The sequence below is a fragment of the Salmo salar genome, chromosome ssa10 (genome assembly GCF_905237065.1).
Source record: "Salmo salar chromosome ssa10, Ssal_v3.1, whole genome shotgun sequence".
In the NCBI taxonomy this organism is placed as follows: Eukaryota; Metazoa; Chordata; class Actinopteri; order Salmoniformes; family Salmonidae; genus Salmo; species Salmo salar.
The window spans coordinates 111,292,573-111,313,071 of NC_059451.1; the positions used below are offsets into that span (position 1 = coordinate 111,292,573).

General features: G+C 42.6%; 1 protein-coding gene and 1 non-coding gene across 2 annotated transcripts in view; both read right to left on the bottom strand.

Moving 5' to 3' along the window:
• Positions 1-20,499, bottom strand: part of LOC106561536 (carbohydrate sulfotransferase 8) — a 122,328-nt gene that overhangs the window by 45,263 nt on the left and 56,566 nt on the right. The window lies entirely within an intron of this gene.
• LOC123724973 (U7 small nuclear RNA) lies at positions 1,846-1,898 on the bottom strand. The gene has a single exon (XR_006757450.1). It is a non-coding gene; the product is annotated as a U7 small nuclear RNA (small nuclear RNA).

The following is a 20,499-nucleotide window of genomic DNA, read 5'->3' on the forward strand; positions in this document are numbered from 1 at the left end:
TTAAGGAATACCTGGGATAGGATAAAGTAATCCTTCTAACCCCCTCCCCCCCAAAAAATATATAGATGTACTATTGTAAAGTGGTTGTTCCACTGGACATCATAAGGTGAATGCACCAATTTGTAAGTCACTCTGGATAAGAGCGTATGCTAAATGACGTAAATGTAATGTAATTTTCGTGGTACCGGTATATTTCACACACCGTTGTATTGTTTCTATACTGGTGTTTTTGTGTATTAAATACCTTGTCCCCGCATCTCAGCTCTCCTGCTCCTGACTCCTTTTCACCAGTTACCCAAAGCCTTGACAACCATGCTCAAATGGATATTCACTGTCTCCTTTTTAAAATGTTTTACCCATCTACCAATAGGTGCCCTTCTTTGCAAGGCATTTGGAAAACTCCCTTGCCTTTGTGGATTAATCTGTGTTTGAAATCCACTGCTCGATGTGTGGGGTACAGAGAGGAGGTAGCCATTCAAAAATCATGTTAAATAATATTATGGTATATGTTTTTTAAAACGTCAAATCCATACCAAAGCATCCAGGGTTGTATAGAGTCTAGACAGTCTTTGTAGTCCTGTTGGGGTTGTATAGTAAGTCGCTCTGAATAAGAGCGTCTGCTAAATTACGTAAATGTAAATGTATAGTGTCTAGACTGTCTTTGGAGTCCTGTTGGGCTTATATAGTGTCTAGACCAAGGATGGGCAACTTTGATGGGGGTGGAGGCCACAAAAAAAACAGAACTCATCATAAGGGGTCACAGAGGCTCGTGGGTCTGCGTACCCACATCCATACGCACCCCACCTTGCGAGCAAAACATTTTAGCGGTCTCCCTCTTGACAGTGAAGAGGAATGTTTTTAGTTATAACGTTTTTTTTTTTTTTATGGTCCGCGGGTCTACTAAAAGGGGGGCCAGTTGCCCACCCCTGATCTAGACTGCCTTTGCAGTGCAGCCGTCTGTTCAGACAGTGTCTGTGTCGTGACACAGTGTAGACGCTCTACATTCCATGACTCTGCCCAGCCGACAGGTCACAGTGTCTTCTCTGCTGGACGGTGTCTAGTCTATTGTGTCTCTGCCAGTTCTTTTTAGAATTAATCAACACTTTGGACACTCTCCCTCGTCTTCGCCCACATTACAACGCCCTGCCAACACCGTGCCTTACTGCAGCTCCTTCATCTCTTCCCCTTCCTTCCCTCTCTCTCTTTCTCTCCCTACCTACATCCCCCACATTGCAACCCCCTACCTTCCCACATGAAAAAATAGTATAGTATATTTAAGCAATAAGGCACCTCAGGGTTTGTGGTATATGGCCAATATACCACGGCTAAGGGCTGTTCTTAGCACAACACAACGCGGAGTGCCTGGATACAGCCATTAGTCGTGGTATATTGGCCATATACCACAAACCCTGAGGTGCCTTATTGCTATTATAAACTGGTTACCAACATAATTAGAGCAGTAGAAATAAATGTTTTGTCATACCCATGGTATACGGTCTGATATAACACGGCTGTCAGTCAATCCGCATTCAGGGCTTGAACCACCCAGTTTATAATGTCTGATATACCATGGCTGTCAGCCAATCAACATTCAGGGCTCGAACCACCCAGTTTATGATATGGAATAAATTAACAGTTAACTATAGTATAAATACTGTAGTAAAATAAAATTGTAGTATATACTATAGTAATTAAAGAAGTGGATTTGACGATTGTAGTATACTGTAGAATTTACTCTACTGTTTTTGCGCTGTAGTATACTGTAGTATTTACTGTAGTGTTTAGGCAGGCATTACTGTAGCATTTACTATAGTGTTTTTGTTATATTACATTTGACATAGAAGCAGAGGCTTTCTCCTTGAGGAAACCTACTTGAGAAATACTAAAAGAGCACATTTTTCATAACCTGTCGATAGGTAGGACTGGGGTCTGAACAGATAGTTCAGCACTTCTACCATTTTCTATAACCTGTGGGGAACACAATGTATGGTCTACACTGAGTATACAAAATATTAAGTACACCTGCTCTTTTCATGACATACTGTAGACTGACCAACTGAATCCAGGTGAAAGCTATGATCCCTTATTATGTCACTTGTTAAATCCAGTTCAATCAGTGTAGATGAAGGGGAGGAGACAGGTTAAAGAAGGATTTTTAAGCCTTGAGACAATTGAAACATGGATTGTGTATTTGTATCACTCAGATGGTGAATGGGGAGAGCCTTTGAATGTAAGAGCCTTTGAACGGGGTATGATAGTAGGTGCCAGGCGAACCGGTTTGTGTCAATAACTGCAATGCTGCAGGGATTTTCACGCTCAACATTTTCCTGTGTGTATTAAGAATGGTACACCATTCAAAGGACATACAGCCAACTTGACATAATTGTGGGAAGCATTGGAGTCAACATGGGCCAGGATCAGTGCATACTTGTATATTTCTTACTTATGGCTGGCGCAATGTAGGATATGTGGGAGAAGAAGGGAATGTGCAAATTAAATACTGTAGTATTTACTATAGTTAAAACAGTGTAGTGTTTTTGAGGACAATATTGTAGTATTTACTGTACATTTTTGCACAAGTTCTCATCCAGAGCGACTTAAAGGAGCAATTAGCTCTAAGTGCCTTGCTCAAGGGCACATATATATATTTTTCTGTTGGCTAGGGGATTCGAACCAGCGAGAATTCAGTGACTTTCCCAACACTCTAACCGCTTGGCTACCTGGTGCCCTAAAGTATTCTACAGTATACTACAACATTCTATAGTAAGTACTACACATGATCGAGATATACTACAGTGTGTAGTATAGTTTTCTACAGTATACTACAGTTTACAACATAATTCTATAGTAATTACTGTAGTACTCTATAGTAAACTGTAGTATTGTGGGTGGGTTACCCCCTCCATCTCTACTCCTCCCTTCCTCCCTCTCTCCCTCCCTCGCCCACATTGCAACACCCTGCCAACACCGTACCTTACTGTGTCCCATTTATCTCTCCTTCCTTCAACACCTTGCCTATGCCCTCAATATATCCTTTCTTCCTGCCTTCTTTGTTTGACTGTACAGACCTGTTGGTGTGTTTAAGTCTCAGAGGATTTCAAATATTTTGTGTTTTAAGTTCACTGTGTTTCGGGCCCGGCTCCATGAGGGGGCTTATCCTCCTCAGTTGAAAATTGTGCCTCTTCAGTTTTATGTCCTTATATAAAAATACCCCAAAAGTTAAATGATCGAGTGGCAGGTTGGTGCAAAATCTCCGCTGTCAGCACAATGGTCAGAGCACACAGCAGTGTGCGTAGAAGGGCTATGGAAAGCCTATGGGGCAGTTAGGTATGACTCCTTTGGGTTTCCATAAAAAGTGGGGAAAAACTTGAATAATGTGATATGCCTCCCCCTGTAATATTTTATTTTTATTTGTAAGAGCAGGTTCAAGTTTACCCTTGAAGTTGCTTCACTCACTTTGCCTCACACCACACCACTACAGAGTTAAGTTAGCTTCTTTGCTAGCTGTAAAAAGCATTAGTGTTATTAGCCTTAGCCTATTTAGCTAGCTCGAACCAGCTAATCTGCCACTGCCACGATGGATATAAAAAATTGGCTTCGACAAATTACCCAAACAAAGCCAAAGGAGAAGGGGACCCCTGGCTACTGCGTCAGTGGTTGTTAAAAGAAGTGACAGCATTGTGAAGTTCCTCTCTGACATAGAATACATGCATTCGTACAACCCAGAAGTAAGACTGGAGGCTACAGGGCTGCTGAAGGTGGTGACTGACCCCGGCCTTCAGTTTATAGCCACCATTGTGCAAGTCTTCTCAATCCTCCAAAGAAATGACTCCAGGCATAAGCAAACAGATTTTTACACTGTGGTCAAAGTGGTCCGCAGTGTGTTGGAGGGCGTTGTGAAGCTGAGGTCCACTGATGCACCAACAACTCCAAGCAAATGACAACGTTATGTACAGTTGAAGTCAGAAGTTTACATACACTTAGGTTGGAGTCATTAAAACTCGTTTTTCAACCACTCCACAAATTTCTTGTTAACAAACTATAGTTTTGGCAAGTCGGTTAGGACATCTACTTCGTGCATTGCAAGTCATTTTTCAAAAAATTGTTTACAGACAGATTATTTCACTTAATCACAATTCCAGTTGGTCAGAAGTTTACATACACTAAGTTGACTGTGCCTTTAAACAGCTTGGAAAATTCCCGAAAATGATGTCATGGCTTTAGAAGCTTCTGATAAATGATGTCAATTAGCCTGAGTCAATTGGAGGTGTACCTGTGGATGTATTTCAAGGCCTACCTTCAAACTCAGTGCCTCTCTGCTTGACATCATGGGAAAATCAAAAAGAAATCAGCCAAGACCTCTGAAAAGAAATTGGAGAGCTCCACATGTCGGGTTCATCCTTGGGAGCAATTTCCAAACGCCTGAAGGTACCACGTTCATCTGTACAAACAATAGTACGCAAGTATAAACACCATGGGACCACGCAGCCGGCATACCGCTCAGGAAGGAGACGCGTTCAGTCTCCTCGAGATGAACGTACTTTGGATAAGTGCCATGACTTCAAGCAAAGAGGCACTGAGTTTGAAGGTAGGCCTTGACATACATCCACAGGTACACCTCCAATTGACTCAAATTATGTCAATTAGCCGACCAGAAGCTTCTAAAGCCATGACATCATTTTCTGGAATTTTCCAAGCTGTTTAAAGGCACAGTCAACTTGGTGTATGTAAACTTCTGACCATCTGGAATTGTGATACAGTGAATTATAAGTGAAATAATCTGTCTGTAATCAATCGTTGGAAAATTGAATTGTCAGTCAATGGTCAGTCAATGCGGAAAATGTAAAGAACATTGAAAGTTTATTCAAGTGCAGTTGCAAAAATCATCAAGCGCTATGATGAAACTCTCTCTCATGAGGACCGCCACAGGAAAGGAAGAGTTACCTCTGCTGCTGAGGATAAATGAACTTGAGTTACCAGCCTCAGAAATTGCAGCCCAAATAAATGCTTTACATAGTTCAAGTAACAGACACATCTAGACATCAACTGTTCAGAGGAGACTGCGTCAATCAGGCCTTCGTAGTCGAATTGATGCAAAGAAACCAATACTAAAGGACACCAATAAGAAGAAGACAATTGCTTGGGCCAAGAAACACGAGCAATGGACATTAGACCGGTGGAAATCTGTCCTGTGGTCTGAAGAGGACAAATTTGAACATTTTGGTTCCAACCACAGTGTCTTTGTGAGATGCAGAGTAGGTGAACGGATGATCTCCGCATGTGTGGTTCCCACCGTGAAGCATGGAGGAGGAGGTGTGATGCTGTGGGAATGCTTTGCTGGTGACACTGTCGGTGACCTATTTAGAATTCAAGGCACACTTAACTAGCATGGCTACCACAGCATTCTGCAACGATGTGCCATCCCATCTGGTTTGCGCTTAATGGGACTATCATTTGTTTTTCATTATGACAATGACCCAACACACCTCCAGGCTGTGTCAGGGTTATTTGAAGAAGGAGAGTGATGGAATGCTGCATCAGATGACCTGGCCTCCACAATCACCCGATCTCAGCCCAATTGAGATGGTTTGGGATGAGTTGGACCGCAGAGAGAAGGAAAAGCAGCCAACAAGTGCTCAGCATATGTGGGAACTCCTTCAAGACTATTGGAAAGGCATTCCAGGTGAGCTGGTTGAGAGAATACCAAGAGTGTGCAAAGCTGTCATCAAGGCAAAGGGTGGCTACTTTGAAGAATTTGAAGAATACTTTGAAGAATCTGGGGCGGCAGGTAGCCTAGTGGTTAGAGCGTTGGACTAGTAACCGAAAGGTTTCAAGATAGAATCCCGAGCTGACAAGGTGAAAATCTGTCATTCTGCCCCTGAACAAGGCAGTTAACCCACTGTTCCTAGGCCGTCATTGAAAATAAGAATTTGTTGTTCAAATCAACCAGTGTGTTTTTCCCCGTGCGCCTGCTTTTCTATTCCATTTTTCTTGTCCTCCCGGTTTTGGCCTTTGCCTGTTTTTCTGGACTCCATTCCCACCTGCCTGACCATTCTGCCTGTCCTGACCTCGAGCCTGCTTGCCATTCTGTACCTCTGGAACTCTGAACTGGTTTTGACCTTCTGCCTGTCCACAACCATTCTGTTGCCTACCCCTTTTGGATTGTTAATAAACATCTTGGACTCTAATCATCTGCCTCCTGTGTCTGCATCTGGTTCTCGCCTTGTGCCCTTATAATTACATGATTCCATATGTGTTATTCCATAGGTTTGATGTCTTCACTATTATTCTACAATGTAGAAAATTGTAAAAATAAAGAAAAACCCTTGAATGAGAAGGTGTGTCCAAACTTTTGACTGGTACTGTATATATGAGAGGGGGTCAGTGCTTTAACCTGTAAAGTGAGCTCATGGTTTGTTTGGCACCATTCCACTCAACCCCACACTCACCCACACACACAGTCCTCTGTAATGTATTATTCATTGCGCTTTGTGTTATTCATATGACAGTTGTTGAGCTCACGTCTATTCAAGGCAACGGCAAGCGATATGATATAAAGCAAGGCCTCAGAGAGAAAAAATCTTTTGAATAAAACATCAGGAGGAACTAATCTGTTTAGGTAAACGACCAGATGATTACTGTGAGAAATGTACAACTAAATGTTAAAACACTGGATGCTTTACAGTCTGAATACACAGGCTACAGGCTGCAGACACAGAGAGCAGACCACTAATAAAGTGACGAAGGAGCGCACTCCAAAATGTGTCTGCAATAAATATAAATTCCTGAACCTTCCTTTATGATATCAGTAACGTGACAAGGTATTTATACTGAACAAAAATATGTGTTTACATCCCTGTTAGTGAGTATTTCTCCTTTGCCAAGATAATCCATCTACCTGATAAGTGTGGCATGTCAAGAAGCTGATTAAACAGCATGATCATTACACAGGTGTACCTTGTTCTGTGGACAATAAAAAGGCCACTCTAAAATATGCTGTTTTGTCTCACAATACAATGCCACAGTTTTGAGGGAGCGTTCAATTGGCATGCTGACTGCAGGAATGTCCACCAGAGCTGTTGACAGAGAATGTAATGTTAATTTCTCCACCATAAGCCGCCTCCAACCATACCTGCGGAAGTTTATTGGGGGTGCTGCATTTTTTCGCCGACTTGGGGGGTGAGAGAACAGCAAAAACAAACAAAAATGTCCCATGGACATTATCACTGCAATATATTTGGTTTAACATCTGTGGAATGGCGTGTACAATGTACTACTCAACCCCATCATACTTAGGCTAAATTGACTAATTTAGCCTACTTGTGGAACAGTGCAACATGAAGTAGATGCATAATACACGCTATCAAGGCTGACTTCAAATACCGACATCAATGTGAAAGTAACCGGAGCATAAAACAGCTGACTGCAAATGCAAACTATGCCAGATAAATCCTACACATGCATTGAAATAAAAGGTATGCATCAAAGGAATGACTTAGGCCTACAATCGACAGGGACACATAAAGACAAACAAACTCAACCAAGGAATGAAGAAACATCTACACACTAAGCGCCTCGGTACAGGTAGGCATAGTGGAGCTCCATGGGATGTGGCTGAATGGACAGCGTCTCTGTCAAGTAGCCAGCTAGAATTAGGCTATTCAGTTTGTGGGCAGTTAGACATTTTCTGGGCACAGTTGAGTAGCCTACAATGCTTAAATTAAAATGATAACTGGCACGTAGATCTTTAGAAATTAAAGGATCAATTGTAAATTGTCACTCATATGAAAAAGGTTGCAGACCCCCTGCTATAGGCTATAGGAAATTACCCTTGTGTAACGGCGCATACAGTGTACTATGACATTGTGATTGTCTCATGTGCTCCACACGAAAATTGTTGCTCTGCATTCAGAGATGTTCCTTATAATGTGTACGCTCAGCTCATTTTTGTATTTGCCTGTCTGCATTATTCGCAATGGAATAAGACTGCTCTGAGAATATTAATATTGCAACATAGTAGCCAACACAGAGGCGGCCGCAAACATTTTTCCCCAGACCAGCTTGTCTCTTCTGATATTATTGTGTTGCCTATGCAGCATCTGGGTGCTCATTATGTACAAAAACAGCCCTACATCCACACTATAGCTAAATAACTTAGCTATATTGAATGATGTTTTGCCTGCAAGATTGATCTGTTAGAATATCACATTTTAATTCAGGAAGATGGACAAGTAAGACTGATAGAGTGAGAGGTGGAAATGCATTATACCAGAGGCAGGTAGGCTACAGGTAGGGGTGCAGGCAGAGGATGCTTATGTAGGCCTATAGCAACAAGTTAAAAAAGTTATCCCAACTAGGTTATCATTAATTATTTGCACATTTGTTATAGCCTACAATTGTTATTGTCTTTGAAGCCAAAAAGAAGACATGTATTTTGGGGAAATGCTCTAAATAGCAAATTGTTCAGTTATTTTCATACCAATAGACCTACATTAAATCAAAATTGCACTAGCATACTAGGTGAATAAATGAAAATAACAATTAGGCTTACAGCTTTCACAACCTATATTTTAATAACAATAAAACAGCTTTTGGTTTCTAATGGTCACCAAAAAGGAGGGACCCCCACCTCCCAATTCCCAATTAAATTAACCCCTGGCTATCAGATTACAACAAGGCTTACAAGGCCAATTTCAAATGCCAACATCAAATTCAAAGCAATCGGCGCACTGCCTAAAAAGCTGACCGGCAAAGCAAATGGCACTGTGTCTGCCCTCTGCTTTCTAAAAGTGACAGAAAAGGAGCACAGGCTGGTAGCTACTCTCCGAGGAATGCTCTCCATGGTCCTAATGTCTGCCATTACAGTAAACAGCCATTGCATTTTAATTGTGTTTATTTTAATTTTTTATTAATATATATTTTTTATTCCCTTATTTTCGAGGGGTGCTCCAGCATCCTCAGCACCCCTCCTTCCCAGGGCTATGTCTCCAATGTCAAGTTTGAGAATTTGGCACTACGTCCAACCGGCCTCACAGGTTTCCCGAAAGAATTCCCCTGTATTTAGCGCCATCTATCATTCCTTCAATTCTGACTAGTTTCCCAGTCCCTGCCAATGGAAAAACATGCCCACAGCATGATGCTGCCACCACCACCATGCTTCACTGTGGGGATGGTATTCTCGGGTGATGGGAGGTATTGGGTTTCCATATGTTTGGGGAGTCTCCCACATGCCTTTTGGCGAACACCAAACATGTTTGCTTATTTTTTTCTTTAAGCAATGACTTTTTTCTGGCCACTCTTCCGTAAAGCCCAGCTCTGTGGAGTGTACAGCTTAAAGTGGTCCTGTGGACAGATACTCCAATCTCCGCTGTGGAGCTTTGCAGCTCCTTCAGGGTTCTCTTTGGTTTCCTTGTTGCCTCTCTGATTAATGCCCTCTTTACCTGGTCTGTGAGTTTTGGTGGGCGGCCCTCTCTTGGCAGGTTTGTTGTGGTGCCGTATTCTTTCCATTTTTTAATAATGGATTTAATAGTGCTCCGTGGGATGTTCAAAGTTTTGGATATTTTTTATAACCCAATCCTGATCTGTACTTCTCCACGACTTTGTCCCTGACCTGTTTGGAGAACTCGTTGATCTTCATGGTGCCGCTTGCTTAGTGGTGTTGCAGACTCTGGGGCCTTTCAGAACAGGAGTGTGTATACATACTGAGATCATGTGACAGATCATGTGACACTTAGATTGTACACAGGTGGACTTTATTTAACTAATTATGTGATTTCTGAAGGTAATTGGTTGCACCAGATCTTATTTAGGGGCTTCATAGCAAAAGGGGTGAATACATATGCAAGCACCACTTTTCTATTTTACATTTTTGGGGATTTTTTGAAACAAGTTACTGAAATCAGTTTTACCTAATTTCTACCAGCATGTGCAACCAGAGGAAAAAAACTGTAGACCACCTTTATCCACACACAGAGATGCATACAAAGCATTCCCTCGCCCTCCATTTGGCAAATCTGATCATAACGATATCCTCCTGATTCCTGCTTACAAGCAAAAACTAAAGCAGAAAGAACCAGTAGCTCACTCAATACGGAAGTGGTCAGATGATGCAAATGCTAAGTTACAGGACTGTAGCTAGCACAGACTGGAATAGGTTCCTAGATTCTTCCGATGGCATTGAGGAGTAGACCACATTTGTCACTGGCATCATAAATAAGTGCATTGATGATGTCGTCCCCACAGTGACCGTACGTTCATACCCCAACCAGAAGCCATGGATTACAGGCAACATCCACACTGAGCTAAAGGGTAGAGCTGCCTCTTTGAAGGAGCAGGACTCTAACCCGGACGCGAATAAGAAATCCTGCTATGCCCTCCGACGAAGCATAAAACTGGCAAAGCATCAATACAGGACTAAGATTGAATCCTACTACACCGGCTTCGATGCTCGTTGGATGTGGCAGGTCTTGCAAACTATTACAGACTACAAAGATCATCTGATGCAGCACTCCATCACTTTCCTCAGTAAAATAGCCCTTATACGGCCTGGAGGTGTGTTGGGTCGTTGTCCTGTTGAAAAACAAATGATAGTCCCACTAAGCCCAAAACAGATGGGATGGCATATCGCTGCAGAATGCTGTGGCAGCCATGCTGGTTAAGTATGTCTAGAATTCTACATAAATCACAGACAGTGTCACCAGCAAAGCACCCCCACACCATAACACCTCCTCCATGCTTTATACGGTGGGAAATACACATGTGGAGATAATCCGTTCACCCACAACGCGTCTCACAAAGACAACGGTTGGAACCAAAAATCTCTGATTTGGACTCATCAGACCAAAGGACAGATTTCCACCGGTCTAATGCCCATTGCTCGTGTTTCTTGGCCCAAGCATGTCTCTTCTTCTTATCGGTGTCCTTTAGTATTGTTTTCTCTGCAGCAATTCAACCATGAAGGCCTGATTCACATAGTGTCACAGGCATCGTAGTGAACAGACCAAGGCGCAGCGTGTTGAGTGCTCATCTTTTATTTTGAATGAAAGCACTTCACAAAGAAAAACAAATGACAGCCAAACAGTTCTGTCAGGTATACTCACACACTAAACAGAAAGCAACCACCCACAAAACCCAAAGGAAAACAGGCTGCCAAAGTATGGCTTCCAATCAGAGACAACGAAAGACACCTGCCTCTGATTGGAAACTATACTCGGCCAAACATGGAAAACGAAACATAGAAATAGAAAACTAGAACAAATTCCCCTAGAACCAAAAAACCCCAAAACACACAAAACAACCCACCTGCCACGCCCTGACCATACTAATATGGCAAATGACCCCTTTTACTGGTCAGGACGTGACACATAGTCTCCTCTGAGCAGTTAATGTTGAGATGTGTATGTTACTTGAAGTCTGTGAAGCATTTATTTGGCCTGCCATTTCTGAGGCTGGTATCTCCAATGAACGTATCATCTGCAGCAGAGGTAACTCTGGGTCTTCCATTCCTGTGGCATTCCTAATGAGAGCCAGTTTCATCATAGCACTTGATGGTTTTTTCGACTGCACTTGAAACTTTCAAAGTTTTTGAAATGTCCTTATTGACTGACCTTCATGTCTTAAAGTAATGATGGACTGTCATTTCTCTGCTTGTTTGAGCTGTTCTTGCCATAATATGGACTTTGTCTTTTACCAAATAAGGCTATCTTCTGTATACCCCCTTACCTTGTCACAACACAACTGATTGGCTCATATTCCACAAATTCACTTTTAAGGAGGCACACCTGTTAATTGAAATGCATTCCAGGTGACTACCTCATGAAGCTGGTTGAGAGAATGTCAAGAGTGTGCAAAGCTGTCATCAATGCAAAATGTGGCTATTTGAAGAATGTCAAATATAAAATATATTTAGATTTGTTTAACACTTTTTTGGTTACTAAAAAATTCAATTTGTTATTTCATAGTTTTGATGTCTTCATTATTATTCTACAATGTAGAAAATAGTAAAAATAAAGAATAACCCTTGAATGAGTAGGTGTTCTAAAACTTTTGACCGTAGTGTACATGAGAATTCTATTCATTGACTACAGCTCAGCATTTAACACCATAGTGCCCTCAAAGCTCATCACTAAGCTAAGGACCCTGTGACCAAACACCTCCCTCTGCAACTGGATCCTGGACTTCCTGACGGGCCACCCCCAGGTGGTAAGGGTAGGTAACAAAAAAAAAATCAAAAAAAAAAACAACACATCTGCCACGCTGATCCTCAACACTGGGGCCCCTTAGGGGTGCGTGCTCCGTCCCCTCCTCTACTCCCTGTTCACCCATGACTGCATGGCCAAGCACGACTCCAACACCATCATTAAGTTTGCCGAAGACACAACAGTGGTAGGCCTGATCACGACAACAATGAGACAGCCTACATGGAGGAGGTCAGAGACCTGGCACTGTGGTGCCAAGATAACAACCTCTCCCTCAACGTGATCAAGACAAAGGAGATGATTGTGGACTACAGGAAAAGGAGGGCCGAGCACACCTCCATTCTCATCAATGTGGCTGTAGTGGAGCAGGTTGAGAGCTTCAAGTTCCATGGTGTCCACATCACCAACAAACTATCATGGTCCAAACACACCAAGACAGTCGTGAAGAGGGCATGACAACGCCTATTCCCCCTCTGGAGACTGAAAAGATTTAACATGGGTCCTCAGATCCTCAGGAAATTATACAACTGCACCATCGAGAGCATCCTGACTGGTTGCATCACTGCCTGGTATGGCAACTGCTCGGCCTCCTACCGCAAGGCACTACAGAGGGCAATGCGTATGGCCCATTACATAACTGGAGCCAAGCTTCCTGCCATCCACGACTACTATACCAGGTGGTGTCAGAGGAAGGCCCTAAAAATTGCCAAAGACTCCAGCCACCCTAGTCATAGACTGTTCTCTCTGATACAGCATGGCAAGTGGTACCAGAGCTCCAAGACTAGTCATAAGACTCCCGAACAGCTAAACAAATGGCTACCCGGACCATTTTTACGCTGCTCTATGCATAGTCACTTTACCTCTACTTACTGTACATGTACATATTACCTCAATTACCTGGACTAACCTGTACCCCCGCACGTTGACTCTGTACTGGTACCCCCTGTATATAGCCTTGTTACTGATATTCTATCGCTGCTCTTTCATTATTTATTTATTGTTATTTATTTTTTAACTTCAGTTTATTTTAGTAAATACTTTCTTAACACTTATTTTTCTTAAAACTGCATTGTTGGTTAAGGGCTTGTAAGTAAGCATTTCACTGTAAGGTCTACACCTGTTTTATTCGGCGCATGTGACAAATAAAATTTGATCTGATTTGAAATGCTCACCTTCGATAGCCACTGGCACGCTGGAGAAGTGTGCTCTTCACAGATTAATCCCAATTTCAACTGTACCTTGTCACAACACAACTGATTGGCTCAAACTGTACCTTGTCACAACACAACTGATTGGCTCAAACGCATTAAGAAGGAAAGAAATTCCACAAATTCACTTTTAAGGAGGCACACCTGTTAATTGAAATGCATTCCAGGTGACTACCGGGTAGGTTGCAGACAGCATTTTTGGCGTCATGTGGGCGAGCGGTTTGCTGATGTCAACGTTGTGAACAGAGTGCCCCATGGTGGCGGTGGGGTTATGGCATGGGCAGGCATAAGCTACGGACAACGAACATGATTGCATTTTATCGATGGCAATTAGAATGCACTGAGATACCGTGATGAGATCCTGAGGCCCATTGCCGTGCCATTCATCCGCCGCCATCACCTCATGTTTCAGCATGATTATGCATGGCCTATTATCGTAAGGATCTGTACACAATTCCTGGAAGCTGAAAATGACCCATTTCTTCCATAAATTAGAGCCTAATGAATTTATTTCAATTGACTGATTTCCCTATATGAAGTGTAATTCAGTAAAATCTTTGACATTTTTGCATGTTGCGTTTTATATTATTGATCAGTGGAGTTAGTTAGTTCCTGAGATCTACACCAGTAAGACTTTGATCATGAACCACAATGTGAGGAAGAGAGTCAATATTTCTGTACAGGCTGATGAGCGGCTTACTTGTTGACAATGCAGTGTGGGTGACTTTCAAGAGGATTCTCTATGGACTATTTGAGAACAAAGGTACTATTTATGGCAGAGGAACGAAACAGGCACTCTCTGTGTACAGTATCAATCCACACGCCTGCATAGTGTAGCACACTGTAGCACTTCTCTTCTGTATATCAATCCAATAGCCTGCTGCATAGATACCACTTTACATTAACCCTGTCATAAGTAGCGTAATGGTTAGACACATCTTCTCTAGTCATCCTGGCCTCACAACACAAGCGACTCTTTTTATTCATAAAAGTACAGACTGCAATCTGATTGAGATGCGCAACATGTACTCATGAATGACTAAATCGAATGGTATCCCACTACTAGTCTATCAAAACACAGACCTTTTATGTACCCCTTGACATGTTCGCTCATAAGGAAATGGCCATAAATTGAATTGGAGCCCAGTGTCAGAAAGGTGAAAAAGACAATTAAGACAGCATGGCAGGAAGTCGTTTTATTGAGATCCGCTAACAGCATGAGATAATGTGTTGTGGTCCAGACTCCAGCTAAAAGCCAGACTAATGCATTTCACCCAATCAATCACTGTGTAACTGTGTGATGTTATGAAGACTTCAGACTGCGTCAATTTGATTACTAGTGATGCATCCCAAATAAGGCCCTATTCCCTATTTAGTGCACTACTTTTGACAAGGGCCCATAAGGGTGAAGCCCATGAAACTGGAGTGTCTAGACCAGGGGTCTCCAACCTTTTCTAGCACAAGCTACTTTTAAATTATGTTGTTAGCTACTATATTTCCTAGCTTTCAAATATACTCTCTTTGTATTTTCACAAATTCTGTTTTCTCTCATTTATTTTTAACTCTCAAAATTACCATTATTTATAGAGAAACAATGAAATGTGACATTCTGAGTCGATGTCAATGGTTAAATCCCATCTGAAGACTATTTTTGAGGGCAGTAAACAAACAGACACATTTTGATTTGAGTGTAATACCCCTTAAATTGTGCATTTTGTTTTGCACGAGAGGAATGTGCTGGTCTAGCGATGTTTTTGCTGCTGCATATGTCATGACAGAGTTTGCAAAACAAAGCCCATCCGATTCATACAATTAATCATTATATAGTTCTGCCAGGTAAGCTAACTTCGCAGTTAACATTTATTTGAGAAGGTTTTGGGGAAAGTCTTTCTGTCTACCCAGAAGACAGAAAGACCGGTTGATCCATTGGGCCCACACGTCACCCTCATCTGGTCATCCTGGGATCGGTCGAACAGTGCGCTGTTTGAGCGGGAGGTACTGGTGGCCTACCTTGGCTAAGGATGTGAGGGTTTATGTTTCCTCCTGCTCGGTGTGAACCCAGTGTAAGGCTCCTAGGCACCTGCCCAGAGGGAAGCTACACCCCTTACCCGTTCCACAACGGCCGTGGTCGCACCTGTCGGTGGATTTAATAACCGATCTCCCCCTCCCAGGGTAACACCGTGATCCTGGTCATTGTGAATCGGTTCTCGAAGTCCTGCTGTCTCCTCCCTCTGCCCGGTCTCCCTACGGCCCTACAGACTGCGGAGGCCTTGTTTACGCACGTCTTCCGGCACTACGGTGTGCCTGACAATATAGTGTCTGATCGAGCTCCCCAATTCACGTCTAGGGTCTGGATGGCGTTCATGGAACGTCTGGGGGTCTCGATCAGACTTACCTCAGGGTTTCACCCCGAGAGTAATGGGCAGGTGGAGAGAGTAAACCAGGATGTGGGCAGGTTTCTGCGGTCCTATTGCCAGGACCGGCCGGGGGAGTGGGTGGCGTTCGTGCCCTGGGCCGAGATGGCACAGAACTTGCTTTGCCACTCCTCCACTAACCTCCTTCTCTTCCAGTGCGTACCGGGGTACCAGCCGGTTCTGGCACCGTGGCATCAGAGTCAGACCGAGGCTTCTGCAGTGGACGACTGGTTCAGGCGCGCGGAGGAGACATGGGAAGCTGTCCGTGTTCACATTCAGCCGACCGTGCTGCGCCAAAAAGAGAATGCGGACTGCCACCGCAGTGAGGCCCTGGTGCCGGGTCTGGCTCTCGACCCGAAACCTGCCCCTCCGCCTGCCCTGCCGGAAGCTGGGTCCGCGGTTTGTGGGGATATTTAAAGTCCTGAGGAGAGTGAACAAGGTTTGTTATAGGTTACAGCTTCCCCCCGATTACCGTATTAACCTCTCGTTCCATGTGTCTCTCCTCAGGCCCGCTCCAGGAGTCTGAGGTGCAGAGGTCCCTCCGCCCCCTCTGGACATTGAGGGGGCCCCGGCATACTCCGTTCGCTCCATACTGGATTCGAGGCGTTGGGCGAGGGGCCTTCAGTATCTCATGGAGTGGGAGGGGTATGGTCCGGAGGAAAGGTGCTGGGTTCCGGTCGAGGACGTGTTGGACCCTTTAATGCTGCAGGAGTTCCACCGTCTCTGTCGGGATCGCCCTGCGCCTCACCCTCCGGGTCATCCCAGAGGCCGGTGTCGACGCGCTGCTGACTCAAGGGGGGGGTACTGTCACGACTTTCTCCGAAGTCGGTCCCTCTCCTTGTTCGGGCGACGTTCGGCGGTCGACGTCACCAGTCTTCTAGCCATCGCCGATCCACCTTTCATTTTCCATTTGTTTTGTCTTGTCTTCCCACACACCTTGTTTCAATTCCATTAATTACATGTTGTGTATTTAACCCTCTGTTCTCCCCATGTCCATGTCCTTGTCCGGTATTGTTTATTGTAAGTGCTTGTGCACGTTATGTCTGGTGTGCGTCGGGTTATGTACCCATTTATTGATTGTTCTGTTTTCCGGTGGGTTTTTATTATTAAACTGTGCCGTTGGAAACACCGTTTTTGCTCTCCTGCATCTGACTTCTCTGCCGCCAGTACGCACCCCTTACAACGTTTCATTGAAACGTTGCAATAACATTTCTGTGTATCAGTTGTCAGGACGTTACCTGATGGTCCCAAAGAAACGTTCGCCCTCCCCAAAAAAGTTCTTACACATCACGCACCTTTGCCAAACCCATCTAAAACCTGATTGGTGAACCACTCACAGCTCTATCTGTCTTTTGACAAGGTCAGGATTACTCACACACAGTATTTTTAACCTACAGTGTTTTCAACTTACATATTTAACACACAAATACATTGTGCATATTCATTTATACAGTAATTACTATTCAAAAAAAGACAAATGATATTCAACATGTATTTATCTAGGATTTGAAGGCATTTAGATTTTCCTGCTATACCACCATGTCTGTGTCAGTTATCAGTTACTTTGTTTATTCTCTCACCATTGATTTGATTTACTTATTTCAACAATTTAAGGGCTTTATGTATAGTTGTCTAATGTTGGTGGGTTATATTAACCTGTTCAATGATACTCCTGAATCACAATGATCAATACAAGTTTTTATTGAGTATACTTTTGACAGAGCTGAGACTTACTTCAAAGTGCATTTACCCTGTTGCTTACACCTATCAAGTTATTTCAGATTTACAGTGCCTAGGGAGGAGGGGTTAGGGTCTTTTCTGGACAGGGCCTAACTATACTTTCTGAATAAGCATATGCCATGGAGATATAATTTATTGGGATAGTGGTTAGGGTGGTTGTTATTGGTGCTGGTGGCCTGAGTTTGAGATCTGCTATGGGAGTCAACCTATTCTCATATTCATAGTAATATACAGTACCAGTCAAACGTTTGGACGCACCTACTCATTATTTTACTATTTTCTACATTGTAAAATAATAATGAAGACATCAAAACTATGAAGTAAACATATAGAATCATGTACTGTAGTAACCAAAAAAGTGTTAAACAAATATAAAATATATGTTATATTTGACATTCTTCGAAGTAGCCACCCTTTTCCTTCATGATAGTTTTGCGCACTCTTGGAATTCTCTCAACCAGCTTCACCTGGAATGCTTTTCCAACCGTCTTGAAGGAGTTCCCACATATGCTGAGCACTTGTTGGCTGCTTGTCGTTCACTCTGCTGTCCAACTCATTCCAAACCATCTCAATTGGGTTGAGGTCTGGTGATTGTAGAGGCCAGGTCATCGGATGCAGCACTCCATCAATCTCCTTCTTTGTCCCTTACACAGCCTAGAGGTGTGTTGGGTCACTGTCCTGTTGAAAAACAAATGATAGTCCCACTAAGCACAAACCAGATGGGATGGCGTATCCCTGCAGAATGCTGTGGTAGCCATGCTGGTTAAGTATGCCTTGAATTCTAATTAAATCCCAGACAGTGTCACCAGCAAAGCACCCCCACAACATCACACCTCCTCCTCCATGAGTCACAGTGGGAACCACACATGCAGAGATCATCCGTTCACCTACTCTGCGTCTCACAAAGACACGGCGGTTGGAACCAAAAATCTCAAATTTGCACCGGTTTAATGTCCATTGCTCGTGTTTCTTGGCCCAAGCAAGTCCCTTCTTATTATTGGTGTCCTTTAGTAGTGGTTTCTTTGCAGCAATTCGACCATGAAGGCCTGATTGACACAGTCTCCTCTGTACAGTTGATGTCTAGATGTGTCTGTTACTTGATCTCTGTGAAGCATTTATTTGGGCTGCAATTTCTGAGGCTGGTAACTATAATGAACGTATCCTTTGCAGCAGAGGTAACTGTTTAATCATAGTGCTTGATGGTTTTTGAGACTGATCTTGAAGAAACATTCAAAGTTCTTGAAACTTTCCATATTGACTGACCTTCTTGTCTTGAAGTAATGATGGACTGTCATTTTTCTTTGCTTATTTGAGTTGTTCTTGCCATAATATGGACTTGGTAATTCACCAAATAGGGCTATATTATTTATACCACCACTACCTTGTCACAACACAACTGATTGGCTCAAACATATCAAGAAGGAAAGAAATTCCACAAATTAACTTTTAACAAGGCACACCTGTTAATTAAAATGCCTTCCAGGTGATGACCTCATGAAGCTGGTTGAGAGAAGTCCAAGAGTGTGCAAAGATGTCTTCAAGGCAAAAGGTGGCTACTTTGAAGAATCTCAAATATAAAATATATTTTGATTTCTTTAACACTTTTTTGGTTACTACAAGATTCCATATGTGTTATTTCATAGTTTTGATGTCATCAGTATTATTCTGCAATGTAGAAAATAGTACAAAGTACAAAGAAAAACCCTTGAATGAGTAGGTGTGTCCAAACTTTTGACTGGTAGTGTAATTTTAAGTAAATAAAAAAAGGAATTGAATTTTAAAAAGCCTAAATGCTAAATTTATAGGCATGTTTTTGAAGTGATATTCATGATCTGTTGTTGAAATGCTGAACACTCCTATCAGCCTACTACGTAGCGTGTCACAAATGCTTCACAATTAATTTTTTTAAATATGCCTAGTTTCCTGAATCAAGACACAAATGGCAGGCTATAATAATATAGCCTAAATAATACATTTTCGTTCCTTCTGAGGTTACCTGGCATGCTCCTGACTGATTTTGAGTTAGTATTTTGTTTAATACGCTGTTGAAATGTTGAACGTCAATTGATAGTGACAGAATCACAAATTACTTCCCAAGCAAAGCCCATTTTTTGTCTCCTCGGCTATAGAAGGTTGTAGCGCAGCCTCAGAAAAACCAAAGGTATTCCATATGCATCGGAGTCATGTCTTTCCCCTGTATTTTACAGCTTGTTTCTAGCATAAAGGGTTGCGCACTAAAGCGTCGTTATATCAGGTCCATACATCTAAAAAGAATCTTAAATTAACAAGGGGTAGTCCTATGCTTTTAGCCATTTTCTTTAACAAAAGCCCCAATACCTTCACATTCCCTCACATACCCCCTCAACTCAAGCCCTAGTTTTAACTTAACACGCCATCCCTTCACTGATACTCATATATTTAAGGAGTGCATGGTGTCTGAAGGAATTTGCTGACAAAATCTATGGATAGTAGACTAATGAATTTGGCCTTCTCTAATTAGCCTACTTTCAGCACACATGTGTATTATTGTAAGTTTTGTAAATTACTCGAACATGGCTTATTGTGAGGTCAATAACTCTGATAAATACTGTAGCTTAATTATGGGCAGGGAAACATTGTTTTTATTAATTAACATCTATTACAGCGGTAGCAAAATTACCTCTAGTCCTCCTTCCCATCTTCGTGCTCTCAAGCTCGTGCGCATAGATATTGCAGTGTCTCTGTATCAGCCTGAGAAAGAAACAGCCCGCACCTTGGCAATGTTCCTCAGGTGGTAAAATGCTATTTTGGTCGCATTCTCAATGTGTGATTCAACATTTAGTTCAGAATCTAAAATAACACCTTGTTTTTTTTACCTGGTGTTTTATGTTAATTGCTCGTGAATTAAAATGTGCATCTAGATTCCTCGGTCTTGCTTTGACTTAGCTGGAGGAAGTTGTG